Genomic DNA, 16,495 nt, shown 5'->3' with positions numbered 1-16,495 from the left:
TTTTTTTTCAAATGCCACAGAGAATTTCTTTTTTTTTTTTTTTTTTTTAACGTTTCTTTTTTTGTTTATTTATTTTTGAGAGAGAGAGAGACAGAGACAGAGACAGAGCACGAGCAGGGAAGGGGCAGAGAGAGAGAGAGACACAGAATCCGAAGCAGGCTCCAGGTTCTGAGCTGTCAGCACAGAGCCTGATGCGGGACTCGAACTCACGTACCGTGAGATCATGCCCTGAGCTGAAGTCGGATTTTCAACCAACTGAGCCACCCAGGAGCCCCAAGAATTTCTTAACTGCAGCATTTTCCAAACTGACTTCCCAAAGAATCCTTATAACCCAGTGCACATTTAACATTGGCCCGGAAAACACCATTTGGTATATATTTTATAGAAGAATGTTTATTGACATGCATACATTTCCAAGTAGTCCAACACTATGTATAAGATAGTAACAATTGTGTTATTATATATTGATACATTATTTATCTAATTATTTAGATATCTAAATATATGTAAGATATATAGTATATATTTTGTTATACACACATACATAATTTCTTCATTATTCTTAGATTCCATATATGCAAATTTGTCTATTTGCCAAAATGTACTTGTAACACCAAAATTAATACTAAGGGAACTCTTGCAGTCATTCACTGACCTTCAAAAAGGGAGGAAAATCTTGAGTTGCCCAACATTTATGTTGTCAATTGAGGTCAAACAGGCGATCATGGTTTACTTAGTGCCATCTTTTTCACATTTCTGTGTCACATTTTTCACATTTTTGTTGGTGATTTTACATGGATCCCAGACATAGGGCTAAAGTGCTGTCTAGTGTTCCTAAGTGCAAGAAGGCTGTGATGTGCCTGATGCAGAAAAGCATGTATTAAACAAGCTTCATTCAGGCATTAGTTATAATGCTGCTAGCTATGAGTTCAATATTAATACACCAGCAATGATATTAAATAGTGTCCCTAAATAGAAACACATATAAAACAAGGTTATATATTGATCAGTTGACAAAAAATGTGACCAGAGGCTCATAGGAACCTAACCCTGAATCTGCCCTAGGGGCAATGATGCAGTATTCTGTTCAAAGCAAGTTTATAGAATATAACTACCAGCAGATAACAAGAATGACATACATACATACATACATACATACATACATACATACATAACAAACTTTAGGAAATTTTTTAAAATGTTTATTTTAGAGAGAGACAGACAGAGCACAAGCAGGGGAGGGGCAGAGAGAGAGAGGGAGACACAGAATCCAAAGCAGGCTCCAGGCTCTGAGCTGTTAGCACATATCCCCACATGGGGCTTGAACTCATAAACCGTGATATCAAGACCTGAGCCGAAGTCAGACACTTAAACAACTGAGCCACCCAGGTGCTCCTGGAACTTCAATCCTTTAAGCTAGAGAAATGAGCCTGAATAAGATCCATGTCTGATAGCTATTCATTTTTTCAATGAATGAATATTGGAGATAAAAGTGGTGCACAAATATGGGCATTGCCATGACTTTCTGGACATTTGTGGTCTAACAGGGAAGGGCCACCATTCATTCATATATGTTATATGATGCACAACCTGACTAGAAAATACAAATGTAACCAAATAATCACATTAATGAATTAATAATCACAGACTTAGCTAAGTGCTCTGTGAGAGAAGAATATGGTTCTCTAACAAAGAAGTCACCCATGGAGTGCCTGGGTGGCTCACTTGGGTTAAGCATCCGACTCTTGATTTCAACTCAGGGAATGATCTCACTGTTCGCGAATTCGAGCCCCATGTTGGGCTGTGCGCTGACTGTGCCAATCCTGCTTGAGATTCTCTCCCTCTCTCTTTCTCTGCCCCCGCCCTGCTCGTGCTCTCTCTCTCAAAAGTAAATATTTAAAAATATATATACATAAATAAAATTTTTAAGGAAGTCACCCAACTTAGATGGAAGGTAGGGGATGAGGAGAATATTCCAATCAGAAAACATGGCCTGGGCAAAGCCTGATAGCAGGAGGAAGCATGACATTCTGTAGAAACTGTAAGAAGGACATTGTGCCCAAATCAAAAGAAAGACAAGTGGTCCAAAATAAAACTTGAGAGTCAGGCAGGGGGTGAACCATCCAAGGCCTTGTAAGCCAAGCTACAAAATGTTGGTTTTATTCTGAGTGCAATGGGAAACCACTAATGGGGGATGATTAGATTATTTGCCTTAAAAAGTCGCCCTGGCTACAGTGCAGCCACGGTGGAAGGGGGTGGTCAAAATCAATGTGGGAAGAACAGTCAAATTATCATAACCTCCCTCAAGTGTCTCCTACAGTATAATTACAGCCTAGCAAATATATAGCTCTAAGTGTGTGGATTAGACCTTACACAGAGGGAAGAATAATAAGATCAGCAAAACAAAAGAGCTTCATATCTCTTATTCTAAAATTTATAAACCATGGGAATACTGTGACTTCTTTTCATTCCAAATATATATCTGAATTTCCTTTCAGAGGCACATTTAATCTTCTTTACTATGACTTCTCTTATTTTTCAAGAGGTACATTTGTGTCTCCATGCAAATGTATACTTCATCTTGTCATTACTCTCCTAATTGTGCAACGTCTGCTTCAGTCACTTTTTGAATGTGTGATATAAGTATTCTTATGAATACAAAGACTGCCTCCTCTGTGGGTCCCAAAAAAACTTCTGAAAATGAAGGAGGTGGCAGGGAACCTTAAGTTATACTCAGTAATTATAGGTAACCCAGAAAACTCATGATGTAAAACATCTAGCTCTTTGCTGTGGATGCTCCCCTCACTTTTTCCTGTTTGCAGATTTTTAAATACATGGTAAAAGTTGTGTTCCAAAAGTGTAAGGGATGAAGGAGAGAGAAAAAAGGAGGAGAAGCAGGAACAGGTGAAGGGAAAAGATGAGATGTTATCTCCTACCCATGTGAAGTTGTCTGGTCCTCGTCGAACCAATGACTTTAAGCAGATCATTCAAGTCTAGTGGGGAATAAGGACTGTGCATCAGATGACATGGGGACATTTTGTGTGATGATGTGATCGTGGCATGTAAAAGATATATTTAAATGCCATTATTTATTAGTGATGTATAATGAAGCATTTTTGAGTAAAATGACATGATGTCTAGGACTTGCTTTTTAATGATCTAGAAAGGGAATAAGATAAATGAAATGTGGTTGACAAAAGATGAGTAAGTTACAGAGAGGGAGGGAGGCAAACCATAAGAGATTCTTAAATGCAGAGAACAAACTGAGGATTTATGGGAGTGGGGGAGAGGGGAAAGTGGGTGATGGGCATTGAGGAGGGCATTTGTTGGGATGAGCACTGGATGTTGTATAGAAGCCAATTCGACAATAAATTATATTTTTAAAAAACACGACAGATTAGTAAATGTTGAGTCTAGGTAATAGGTACATAGGAATTCATTACACTTTTCTCTTAACTTTGGTATATTCTTTAAAACTGAGGGAAAGCAGACAGAGGCCAAATTGCAGTGGGCTGAGGAGTGACACGGAGATATTTTGTTTCCTCTGTCTCAAAGCCTTTAGTACATTTTTACAAAATGTTTCGCTTTGTTTTAATTAGCATTCAAGAAATTAAGAGAGTGACTTCTTAACTGGGAAGAGATATTATGCAGCCTCATTTCTCAGGAGACAATGGTCCGGGTACCATAGAAGGTGGCCAGTAACACAGCAGTCCCTGGTGGAACTTTGGGCACCAGCCAGAAGCCCTGCAACCCTGGAGAGGCAGACAAAGGTGATAAACAACAGCCAAGATGGATTTGTGGAACTTGCAACAATTCCTTCCAAGCCCCAGAAAGGACTTGGGGAGGTGAACCTGATAAATGAGTGCAGTTGCAGCGTTCAGCAGAATAAGTGCACAGACTCAGTATTTGGGCTTCAAAGGGAAAAGCCATGCCTTGAGGCTGGACAACTGGGGAGCAGAGAACACACACACACACACACACACACACACACACACACACACACACACACAAACGCTGACACAAAGCACTTACCTTGAGCTGTGTACTGTTCTTTATGTATACTCATTTCATCCTCTGAACAACTGTGAAGAGGTATTGTTATATAGAAATGCAGAAACCAAAGGACAACAAGGTTCTCTAATTTGCCCTCTCCAGCTAGTGAGTAGAAGATCTGGAATTCTAGCCCAGGCAATCTGACTCCAAAGTCTATGCTCTTTACATCTTTTCTATACCACTGCTTGTGCCTCTCTCTCCTTCTCTCTCTCTAAGGGAAAACAACCAGACAGACATTCACTAGTATGTTTGTGGTTGAATATTTTTTTTTCCTTTGCACTCAATCTATGTTCTAGATTTTGTGAGTTAACATGTATTACTCACATCTTTATTTTTAAAATCCATAAATATATATATATTTAATATTTTTAATGTTTATTTATTTCCAAAGGAGAGAGACAGCGTGAGTGGAGGAGAGGCAGAATGAGAGACAGAGAGAGAGAGAGAGAGAGAGCAAGAGAGAGAGAGAGAGACAGAATCTGAAGCAGGCTCCAGGCTCTGAGGTGTTACCACAGAGCCCGATGTGGGGCTCAAACTCACAAACTGCGAGATCATGATCGGAGCCAAAGTCGGACGCTCAACCGACTGAGCCACCCAGGCGCCCCCATAAATATATATTTTAAATAAGGATCTTCCTTCTTAGAAAATCCTCTAAATATTAATATGAGATTTTACTCAGATTAAGTGAAAGAAAAAAGTGACTTCTGGGAAGCATTTTTTGCTTGATGTTCATGAAAATGTGTTCCCTAAGAACGAAAAGGACTATGAGGTAGAAAATGTGACTGTTAACATGGAAAAAATGTCAGGAAAACCCTCCCATGACAGAAAATACCTCCTGACACTACAAGAGAGAAATATGGGATGAACAGAATGTGGTGAATTGCAAAACTGGCCACAAATTTTTCTACCCCAGTATCCACAGTGCTTTGCAATGGGACATTGCTCTTCCCATCAAGACCAGGAGATTGTGGGAATCTAATGCACAGCATGGTGAGTACAGTTAACAATACTATATTCTACACTTGAAAGTTGCTAAAAGAGTGGATCTTAAAAGTCCTTATCACACACACACACACACACACACACACAAATGGTAACTGTATAAGATAATAGATATGTTAACTAACCTAATTGTGGTCATCATTCCTCAATATACACATATATTAAATCATCACATCGTCACCTTAAACTTACAAAATGCTACATATCAATCATATCTCAATTAAGCTGGGGGAGGGGAGAAAGAGGTCTGCTTTTTCATCACCTTGTATCTGGGCTTGGCCACAGACGTTCATTGAGCCAACGGACATTGGCAGATGTAATATAAGCAGAGACCTGAGAAACACTTCTTCTCTGTGGTTTGCTTCTTGCTGATCCTAAAACCTTGAGATAGCATGTAAATGAACCCAAGCTAACCGACTAGAAGATGAAAAGCCAGACAGAGAAAATCATGGCTCTCTGGCTTATCACCTGCCAACCACCAAACATGTGAGTGAGGCCCACCAGCTGACCAGAGTTGCATGCCTCAGTTTCTTTATCTGTAAAATAAAGCTAATTTTGTAAGAGTTTATTGAGTCGGGTATAATAATGTATTTATAACTATACCAAGCATAATGGACATTACCAAATGTTATTATTTTAGGGAAAAATTGAGAAAGACATTGAAATGGACCAATTACCAAGTGTAATCCCATATAGCATGCCCATCCAGGTTATATCAACCTTTCATTGTCATTGAGCTACTTCACAACTCTGTAGAAAATGGGGAATAATGTAAATTATCCTTGTCCATAAAAATGCAAAATAATTGTATCTAGTGGAATATAATTGATTATTGCCTCATAGATAGACCTATCTTGATTCTATTGGTAAATCTATTCCAGCATTCCTTATTTGCCTGTATAATATGTGGTTCTTCAAATTTCCATTGGAAACAACCATAGCATCTTACTGGTTTTCTAACTAATGAGTTAAATAAAATCTTTGATACATGTTCATTGTATGTTTGTATGTGAGTCAAAATTCCCCATTTTAAAGTATCTTTTAACACTATAATTATAGTGTTTTAAAAAAAACTCTTGTGAGTCAAAAATATTGTGCCCACTTTCTTTTATATAAGAAAAAACCACAAAGGTATTCTCACACATGCAAGGGCACAGGTATACATATAAAATATAGAACACACACACCTTCATTTTAAAAAGTGCTTGAAGAAATCAGCATACTGAAACATAAATCAACATTAAGAAATTTGGAACAGGAGAGCACTGAAGTTATACATTGAAATTCCTTAAATATAAGTCATATAAATATATATGGCTAGAGGTTACAGAAATAGGAAAAACATGGTTTGAAAACAACACAATAGTTTTAAAATAAATTAAACTACAATAATCTAGGGAGGATTCTGGGGAAATGTGGTGAAAATATAACATTCTGACACCCTACCATGCCCAATTCCCTTCTTTTATTTTTTAAGATATTTTTAAGTAATCTCTACACCCAACGTGGGGCTCGAACCCACAACTCCAAGATCAAGGGTCACTTGCTCTACCAACTGAGCCAGCCAGGCACTCTACCCCACCCCCAATTCCCTTAAGTAGATTAGATGAGGAAATCCTATTCCATAACCACCTTACCATACAGAAGGGTTTCCCCTACATACCTGAAAAAGTTTCTGCAAATAAAGCGCAGTGGTGAGGAGGGTGGAGAGCCTACCTGTCGTGTTCTCCCCCAATACTCATAAACAGAATTTTCCCTTCTGGCAGCTCCTTTCTGCAGACCCTCCCACTGGGCCACATCAATGAAAATCATGTGGAAGAGAAAGAGGATCTGTAGAAAGTGTATTTTACTATTCAAAACTTGTAATTCAAAATGAATTACCATGATTCTGACTTAGCAATAGCTGAGCACTTACAAACTCATAACTAAGTGTAGGGGCCAAAATTTGCTATCCCAACATATGCCTCTTTGGCATGTGGATTATTTTAGTTTTATTATTTAAAAAAATTTTTTTTAATGTTTATTTATTTTTGAGAGAGACAGAGCACAAGTGGGGGAGGAGCAGAGAGAGAAAGAGGGAGACACAGAATCTGAAGCAGGCTCCAGGCTCCGAGCTGTCAGCACAGAGTCCCACGTGTGGCTCGAACCCACACGTGGTGAGATCGTGACCTGAGCCAAAGTTCAATGCTTAACTGACTGAGCCACCCAGGTGCCACCTAGGTTGGTTATTTTTAAAAAACAGAAGACTCAAGGAGTTTTTCTTTTTTGCCTCCCTTGTAACCACCTAAAAGAATTTAGATAGAGGACCTATTCCAGGAAGGGAGATACCACTATAGATACCTATAGTGTAACATGAAGTCGTTATGCTAGACAGGGAGGAAACTAGCAAAACCCCTTTGACCTAAATTGTCTCTATGTCCCATTGTTTCTGTATGGCCCAACAAACATATTTACCCAACATTTACTCTTTCTATTCTTTTTGTGAATTGCATTCCTTCCCTTCAAGCCTCAGGCCCCTACCCTCTTCTCCTTAATCCATAATGACATATATACCTCATTTCTCCTTTCTTTGTAATCTCATTTTTATGTGGTTTCCCCCATATATACGTAATTAAATTTCATTTTTCCTATTAAACTATCTCATGTCAATTTAATTCTTAGACCAGCTAAAAGAACTTGAAGTGTAGAAGAAAAATTTTCCTCTCCAACATAAGCCACACCATCCGTCACAAGACTATTTGTTGAATGAAAGGTAATCACAAGAATGTTTATCGAATGAAAGGTAAATAGCCACAGAGCCTTTTGTTGATATCTTGACAAATGAAATAATTAGTATAACAGTGACTTATTAGTCCTCCTACAGGAAAGTGTGCTAAGAAACTACAAAAAATTTACATCACATATGCCAATATTTTCTACTTAAAAAAAGATATAGCACACTTAAATGTATAATTCCTGAAAAGAATTAATAAATATAATTCTGACTTACATGAGTACAACTTCTTTTTTTTTTTTCAGTTTATTTATTTACTTTGAGAGACAGAGTGAGTGGGGGAGGGACAGAGAGAGAGACTCCCAGGCACTGCTGTCAGTGCAGAGCCCAATGCAGGGCTGGAACTCACCAACTGTGAGATCATGACCCAAGACAAAATCAAAAGTCAGATACTTAACCGACTGAGCCACCCAGGTGCTCCACATGGGTACAACTTCTAAGAAACCTCAGGGAATATATCATCCTCAACCAGAATATTTGCTTTTTGGAAAGAAAGATAGATCTTTCCCCCAAAAGACCAAATTACTATTTTTTTATGAAAAGTCAGCTAAATGCTAACCAGATATTAAGGCTTCTAAATGTTTACATCCTTCTAGACCAAATGTTCCCCCATTTTTGTCTTAAAGGGGCAGATAGTAAATATTTTTGCCTTGCAAAAATATGGTCTCTGTCACAACTATTCATAGTTGTGCAAAAGGCTGCCAATATGTCAACAAATGGATATGGCTGGGGTCCAATTAAATGTATTTACAAAAACAGGCAGAGAGCCAGATTTAGCCGTAGGCCATAATTTGCTGGCCTTTCCTCTAGAACTCAGTTACTGCAAAATAAAGTGTGAGAGGGGCAGGAAACATCCCCGACCCTACTTTCCCACACGAATCAGAGTTCAGCCTTCTTGTTTTCAAGAACTGCTTTCTAAATAGCACCTCAGGCAAGCAGACAAGGATCTCTCCTTTGTCTTCCTTGTTCGTATTCCTGATTGTTCCACAGACTCAGCGGAAGAAGTGAGGATGCAGAGGACATTTTCAGAGAAATCTTCTGCAATATGTGACTCAATCTCACTTCAAAGGGATCCTCTTCTGGCCCAGAAAGTCATTTTAAACTGAAGCACCACTTCTTATCCCAAAGGAAATCAAGTACCAGAGGGTCTTATCCTGCCATCTTGTGGCAGATTGGAGTATGGAAAGGGAAATGGTTGCACAGGCGGAATGCCTACTTTGTAACAGGCACTCTACTCTGTTCATGTGCTGGATGCAGGAGCTATATAGGCAGCCAAAAAAGCCACAATCCGTTGTCCTCAAGGAGCTTACAATCTATAGGACAGGAGGTATTAATCAAAAAAAATTCTCACAAACACACGTAAAGTGGTCTGAAGGAGCTTACATGATCTGAAAATGAATATAAGGGACTCAACCTGGACACGGAAGGTGGAGAAAGCTTCCCTGAAGATGAGATGATTAACATGAGGCCTGGATATGGACAGGGATGTTTCAGGTGAGAAACTGAGGGAAGTTGATTTCAGAGAAAGGGAACAGTGGCCATAAAAACTCTGCAGCAGGAGGAAAGCAAGGGGGGGCTCTGGCATGAGATAAGGCCAGGGAGGTAAAGACAGGATTGTGCAGAGCCTCAGAAACCAGGAAAATAAGGGAGTTTTCTTTATCGTATAAGCAGAGTGAAACCATAAGATGGTTTAAAGCAAGGAGGAGACACAAAATCAGATCTACATTTCAAAAAGACTGAACTGTGTATCAGTCAGGGTCCAGTCAGGACACAGAAACTACACAGTAATTTGAACAGGGAAAGTTTAAATCAAGAATTACTAACTCTTTAACAGGAGATTGAAGTAATGAGGGACTGGTCTACAAGATAGAAGCAAAATTCTAAAAAATATACACATATCACATACAAGGAGCAGCCACTCCCCAAGAAAGGGCCTCCCACTCCTAGGGCTGAGACCCAGACCTTATTGGAGAGGAAACCTCCATGGCCCCCTGGTTGGCAGAGAAGTCACAGTGTTGCAACTTGCTGCAAATGCCCCCTCTAGGGTGCCAGGGGAAGCCCTTCAAAGGGAGGTAACCCTCTGGAGGCACTCCACTAGGAAACCACGTAAGGGGAGCATCCACAAGAAGTTTCTGACTGCTGGGTGCTGCTGGCCACAGTGCACTGCAGAAGCTGGGCACTGAAAATCCATGCACACTGCAGGAGCCTGCATGGAGCAGTACGTCCCAACTAGGAAAGAAAACCCCTTCCTCCTCCAGTGTCTCTCCAGTGCCCTCTACTGACAAAGGTTAGCATTGTGCCTTCTAGCAAAGGAAAATTATTTAAAGGCCCCAGCAGAGCAGGCAGTTTGAAGCCAGCACCCATCTTGTTAGCGTGGATGAAAAAACACAAGAGGTTATATCGTCCCCAGGCATGGCCAGAAAGGACACAGACCCAGGCCCAAGAGACATACAAGTAGTTGGTAGAGTGCTGACAGGCAGCTAATCAGCACTATCCTGAACACATAAGCACCAGATGCACCTAATGAAATCTCAAACAGAATATTTTTCAGAGTCCAAGTCTCTTGAGACAGAACAGGCCTCCGTGGGACTGGAAGTAACTAAGTAACATCTATTAACATGACTCTATGGGACCTTCAATCAACAACATCCACCTTCTCAGGAGACCCCTGCCTCAAATTTTGCCCTTAAAAATCCTCACTTCTGGGGCACCTGGGTGGCTCAGTCAGTTGAGCTTCTGACTTTGGCTCAGGCACTGATCTCACAGATTGTGAGTTTGAGCCCCATGTTGGGCTCTCTGCTATCAGGGTGGAGCCTGCTTCAGATCCTCTGCCCCCCTTTCTATCAAAAAATATTTTTTTAAAAGAAGGAAAAAAAAAACCCTCACTTGTAAGCCACTGGGGAGTTCAGGACTTTGATCATTAATTCCTCATTCTCCACACCAATAAATAGCCTATCTTTCTTCACTCCAAAAGCTCGGTGTCAGTCTTTTATTGGCTCGCTGTTCATGGAGCTGACAAACTCTCATTTGGTTCAGTTTCAAATGTACAATGGATTTGAAGCTGAGATTGGTCTCTATGTGGAGAGCCTCCTGAGAGAGGAGCAAATAGGCCAGTTAGGAGGTACTAAGTAGTCCAGGAGAGAGAGGAGAACATGATATTAACCTATAAGGTGCTGGACAGTATACATTAGTAAGTTCCACCGTGGATTACAGAAAAGACACCAAATAGCATGGTTTATGTCGCTGTGCTCACTGGATTTGCATACATGCTGCCTTGGAAGGCGTAGCTAAGAAAGCAAAGAGGGTCAGCTGTCATGGGTCCTTAGATAAGAAATTGATAGCATCAGCTGCACTGAAGCACAGGAGAGCTTCATAAGGCACAGGAGTGGTATTGCTCCCAAGAGACATTACCTACACACCAGGTGCAATCAAAACTACATCTAATCCATGCAAACACTACCACAGTCAGGCTTGCAAAAGCAGGCCCTTGGGTCTAAAAAGTTACTAGAGAAAAATGAGCACAATTTGTAACAAAACATCATTCCTATTTTTAAAAAGCTTTTAAATGAATGACCTTTTTTTTTTTTTTTTTTTTTTTTTTTTTTTTTTAACAGCCAGCAAGTCTGGCCTTCATACAGGCTTTCAATTCACCCACTGTCTCAAGATCATCAGGGGGGCAGGGTCCAGGTGAAGGGGGCAAAGTGCCATAGCTTATCTGTAAGGAGTCATCCCTCATTCCTCCAAAGCATTAATATCACCAGCTGGTAGATCTTGAATACTGCCTGAGAAGCCAGGGTTTGAAGTAAATTTGTCAACAACCAAAATTTACTAAACACAAAAACAAACAGAAGTTATAATGGCTCCTTCTGTGTAGTGGAACTAAGGGTGGGGAGAGGAGGGGGGCAGTGATTTTTTTAAATACACCCTTTTATGTGGTTTGATATTCTTTTAACCAGCCCTGAAATAAAGGTGGAGAGAAGCATTCAAATGAGTAAAGTCATTATATCATTACAACACTGGACTGGAATTTTAATTACTCAAAGATTACTCTTGGGTCTGAAAGTGATTCAAGGACTTTTTATTATCTGAGAGTGGCTGAAAAAGATATAGGACATGGCTGAGATGCTCTGTGGGGAAAGAACACAGTGTCCCTCTGCTAGCACTTCTTTGATCTCAGCTCTCTCAATATAAAGGCATCCACAGCAAGTGCGCCAAAAAAAGAACTGTTTAGAATTGAGCTCTGCTATTAAGGAGGGCCCTTGTTGTGATCAGCACGGGGTGTTGTATTTAAGTGATAACGAATCACTAAATTCTACACATGAAACTAAAACGAGTATTATGCTGTATGTTAACCAGAATTTAAATTAAAACTTGGGAGAAAAAAAAAAAAAAGAAAGAATTGAGCTCTGCTTGTTCAGTGGAACTAAGATTTGGACAAGTCTGAATCTAGGCTTGGTTTCTGAGATAGAGTTGAACAAGCTCCTTTATTCCAGGAAAGTTTTCCTTGCTTCCTGCAGACGGAGTGTGATAATGCTGTCTCATCAAAACAAAACTCTTGTTTTGGTGGCATTAATCAATATATAAAAATCTCTGGAGGCACGAATCAGTAGTGAAACAGATCATCCTGGTGGTTGAGTTTGCAAAGGAAGACTTGGCTAAAAACCTTGAATCCATCATCATGCCCATAAAGAAGATATAAAAGGGTAAGGATACAGTTTGGAAGAGGAGTTGGAGGATGTCTTCGGAGAACGCTGCTGATCTTCCAACCAAAGGTGGTGGGTATGAGAGGCCTGCCTCTAACTTCAAGGTTAGACCTCCCCAGGATCCGCCAGCAAGCCTGCAGTGAGGAGCCACAGTGGACTGCCGTCTGACTCCCATCTAGGAAATATGGAGAATAATGGTGCCTTCCAGGTGTGGCAAATTATCAGGGCTGATTCTTTTATTTGTGGAGCACTTTCAGAGATTCCTCCTGCAAAGCCTCTCCTCCAGCAAGCCACTCAACATCTGCATCTAGCAGTACAACTGCAGCCCCCTCTGCTGAGGTCCCCTCACCTTGGAGAAAGGCCCTTTAGGAGAGTTCCTCTCCAAGTGACCACCACGCCAGCTCCCTACCACAGACCCACCTCGCACAGACAGAACTCATTCATTATTGCCCTCCTCTCGTAACTGCAACTTGTTCCTAAATCTAATTCCACCCATGGGAAAGTAACGGCATTTGCTCCACCTCCAAAGCTTTGAAGTAAAAGCCTGGCTGCCAGCCATAATTAACGGTTCAAGAAAAAAATATTAGTACTTAGACCATAAACAGACCAACACACACACTCTAAATTTCTGGGTTGCATGGGTGGGACCGCAAAATATTCCACCACATGTACATAACTATATTTTAAATGATGAATTGCCTATTGGTAGACGGTTAGATCGCCATCAATTTTTTTATTAACACAATTCCTACAAATCAAACTGCGGGGTCACGTGGGGCTCCAGTCAGGCGCACCACCCAGATTCTGATTCTCCGGAGACAAACGCCAGGTCCCTGCGGCCTCGGCACTGCGCACTCTCCGTCGCTCCCGCAACGCGCATGCGTCACTCAGTCCCGTTTTCTGCAACCATCTTTCCGGGTCGCGTTGCCCTCTTCGGAAAATACAGCCTTTCCTCCTTGTGGAAGTTGCCTCAAGATAGCTAAGGGTGGCTTCCGGAATAAACTCCATCCTAGAGAGCACGCCCCTCCACGAACCACCTGCCCCAAAGCGTGTGCTTACCCGCCTGCTTGGGGGACTGGGCAGCGCTCCAAGGAGGCAGGAAGCCTATCAGAACCGAGGCCCCGCCCCCTTCGCACCACCTGCTCCAGACTGGTAGGGTGGTATTCTTGAAGATTTGTTGTGAGGGTTAAATTATTAAAACTTCCTGATGCTTAAAGAGCATAGATAATTTGTAGCTACTATTAACTGCCTCCATGTCTACTCATTTTCCTTCCGGTGTTAGTAGTAATTTGGCTTCACTTCGCCAAGATTAATCTTGTGTGTTCAATCATGTATCACTTTCTCAAGAACTTATTAGTTCTCATTCCTATGGCCTCCACTTTATACTTTTCTAACTGGACTTTCTCCTTCAGCCCATCTCCGGAATCATTTATACACAAATATCCTCCTGTTGTCTTGGATCCTCAATGCTATCTCGTTCTTCCTAACTCATGAAAACTGTAAAAAGGTTACCACATCCATTTCTTCATCCCCCCCCCCCACCCCATTTACCTCACTGGAATCTGGCTCCACTAAAACTATCCCCAGCAAGTGACATTAGATCTAGTGAACGAACACTTACATGCTATACTATCTACACCTGACACATCTATGCCTGTAATCCCTGTAAACCCCTCTGCACACCCACTGGTATTCCTAATGCTCACACTCATTTTCCTACCTCTCTGATCACTCTTTATCTGCCACAAGTTTGTCTCATTTGTCCTGTCTCCCTCTGTTGGTTCCCAGGCCACCCTAGTCCTGTTTCTTTCACTCTCCGTTCATAGGCAAGCTTTTTCATGTCGTTTTGGAGTGCCAGTGACCCCAAGTCTACATACACCTCTAGCCTAGACCTTTCTTCTGAGCTTCAGACTCTTGGTTATCCCACAGGAACGTCGGACTTAACACCTCTAAAACTTACCTTTTCCAGCAAACCTGCTTCAGTTCCTGTACATTATCACCTTCCTGTGCTCATCTCAGTGGATGGCATCATGTGCTGTCTCAAAACAGAAATTGAGGAGCTACCTTAGGATCCTCCCTCTCCGTCGCCCACAGTTCTCAGTCTGTTCCCTGGGAAACAGACTCTTGAGACTTGTGTGCAGGTGGTTTATTGGGGGGAGAGGGAGGAGACAAGTTCTCAGGAACAGCATGTGAGGCCTGAGGGAGGAAAGGTGAAGTGGGAGGGGGTTGAACAGTTGATGCAGTTCAAACAGTGGCCTCAGTCAATCCTACCACGACCTGGAATGGCCCTTCACTGAGGCAGTGAGTGGAGCATATGCCCCCCAATTAACCTGTCACTGCAAGTGACCTGCTTTCAGAAAGGGGTGTGTCCTTAGGTAAGGTGGCTCTCTTTCCTGTGGGCAATTCCTATAGAGGGTCTAGGATGAGAAGCATTGGCCATCAAAACTCCTAGCATGTGGGGCACCTGGGTGGTTCAGTCTTAAGCGTTTGACTCTTGGTTTTGGTTCAAGTCATGATCTCACCATTCATGGGACTGAGCCCCGCGTCGGGCTCTGCACTGACAGCACGGAGCCTGCTTGGGATTCTCTCTCTCTCCCTCTCTCAGACCCTCCCTCACTCACATGCACATGGGTGTGCTTTCTCTCTCTCAAAAGTAAACATTTTTTAAAAAACTCTCAGCATCTGGAGGGATGAGTAGTCTACAAGAGGAAAACTGGGCATCACACCACAGTACCCACTACATCCCCATACTCCATTGGTTACCAAGTGTTTTACTGATTTCTATATTTTAATTTAAAATAAGATCCCTCATCCTTCAGACTAGTCTCTTCACTATTCAAAAAATATCTGAGTCTAAATTTTTTTAATTAAAAAAAAATTTTTTTAACGTTTAATTTTGAGAGACAGAGCGTGAGCAAGGGAGGAGCAGAAAGGGAGACACAGAATCCGAAGCAGGCTCCAGGCTCTAAGCTGTCAGCACAGAGCCCATCGTGGGGCTTGAACTCACAGACTGTGAGATCATGACCTGAGCCAAAGTTGGATGCTTAACCAACTGAACCACCCAGGCTCCCCCCAAAAATAGAGGAGTCTCAATGCACGAAGCACTGTGGCAGGAACAAAGTAATGGGTGAAATAGACATAGTTCTTGCTTCCAAGATACTTAGTCTAGTTGGGAAGTGAATAATCATCCAAATATATACTTTAAAACTATGGTAAGTGTTCTGAAGGAAAATTAAAAGTGCAGAATGCTATGAGATCTTACCAAGAAGGGAGGCTTGCCCAGCAGAGTGAGGGTGGGGGTGGGGTGGGGGTGGAGGCAGGGAAAGTTTCCCCACAGAAGTGTCAGAGACAAGGGGCGCCTCGGTGGCTCAGTCTGTTAAGCGTCTGACTTCAGCTCAGGTCATGATTTCACAGTTTGTGAGTTCAAGCCCTGCATTGGGCTCTGTGCCAACAGCTCAGAGCCTGGAGCCTGCTTCAGATTCTGTGTCTTCTTCTCTCTCTGCCCCCCCCCCCACTCACACTCTGTATCTCTCTGTCTCTCAAAAATAAATAAACATTAAAATAAAAAAAATTTTTTTTTAAGTGTCAAAGATGAGTGGGCATTAACTAGGTGTGAGCTTGGTTGTGAGGCTGGGGTGGGAGTAGAACAGTGTGGACAAGGTAACGAAATTGCAAAGTCTTGTGACAGATGAAACAAGGAGCTGGAGGACCCAAAAGGCCAGCAAATCTGGAATGCAGAAACTGAGAGGGAGGAGCAGTAAGAGACGAAAATGAAGAGGCAGGCAGGAGCCAGGTGATGCAGAGCTAAATATTTGGGTCTTTTTTCCTAAAAGTAATGAAAGCCACTAAACAGTTTTAATCTCTGTCAGGCATAAATGATATACCTCAAACAGAATATTCAACTACCCCAATCGATGTAGATAAAATGGATCATATAAATATACAAAATGGCTAAAACCTAAAT

General features: G+C 41.6%; 1 long non-coding RNA gene across 1 annotated transcript; it reads right to left on the bottom strand.

Moving 5' to 3' along the window:
• Positions 1-11,890: 11,890 nt before the first annotated feature.
• On the bottom strand, positions 11,891-16,495 carry LOC147574939 (uncharacterized). Its single transcript, XR_015242899.1, has 2 exons — positions 14,492-16,495; positions 11,891-12,706 (listed from the first exon to the last, which is right to left on the bottom strand). It is a non-coding gene; the product is annotated as an uncharacterized LOC147574939 (long non-coding RNA).

Source organism: Puma concolor, chromosome D4 (assembly GCF_028749965.1).
Source record: "Puma concolor isolate L17-30 chromosome D4, mPumCon1.1.hap2, whole genome shotgun sequence".
Taxonomy (NCBI): domain Eukaryota; kingdom Metazoa; phylum Chordata; class Mammalia; order Carnivora; family Felidae; genus Puma; species Puma concolor.
Note: the sequence above shows the minus strand (reverse complement) of the source record. Positions and strands in the feature narration are given on the sequence as shown.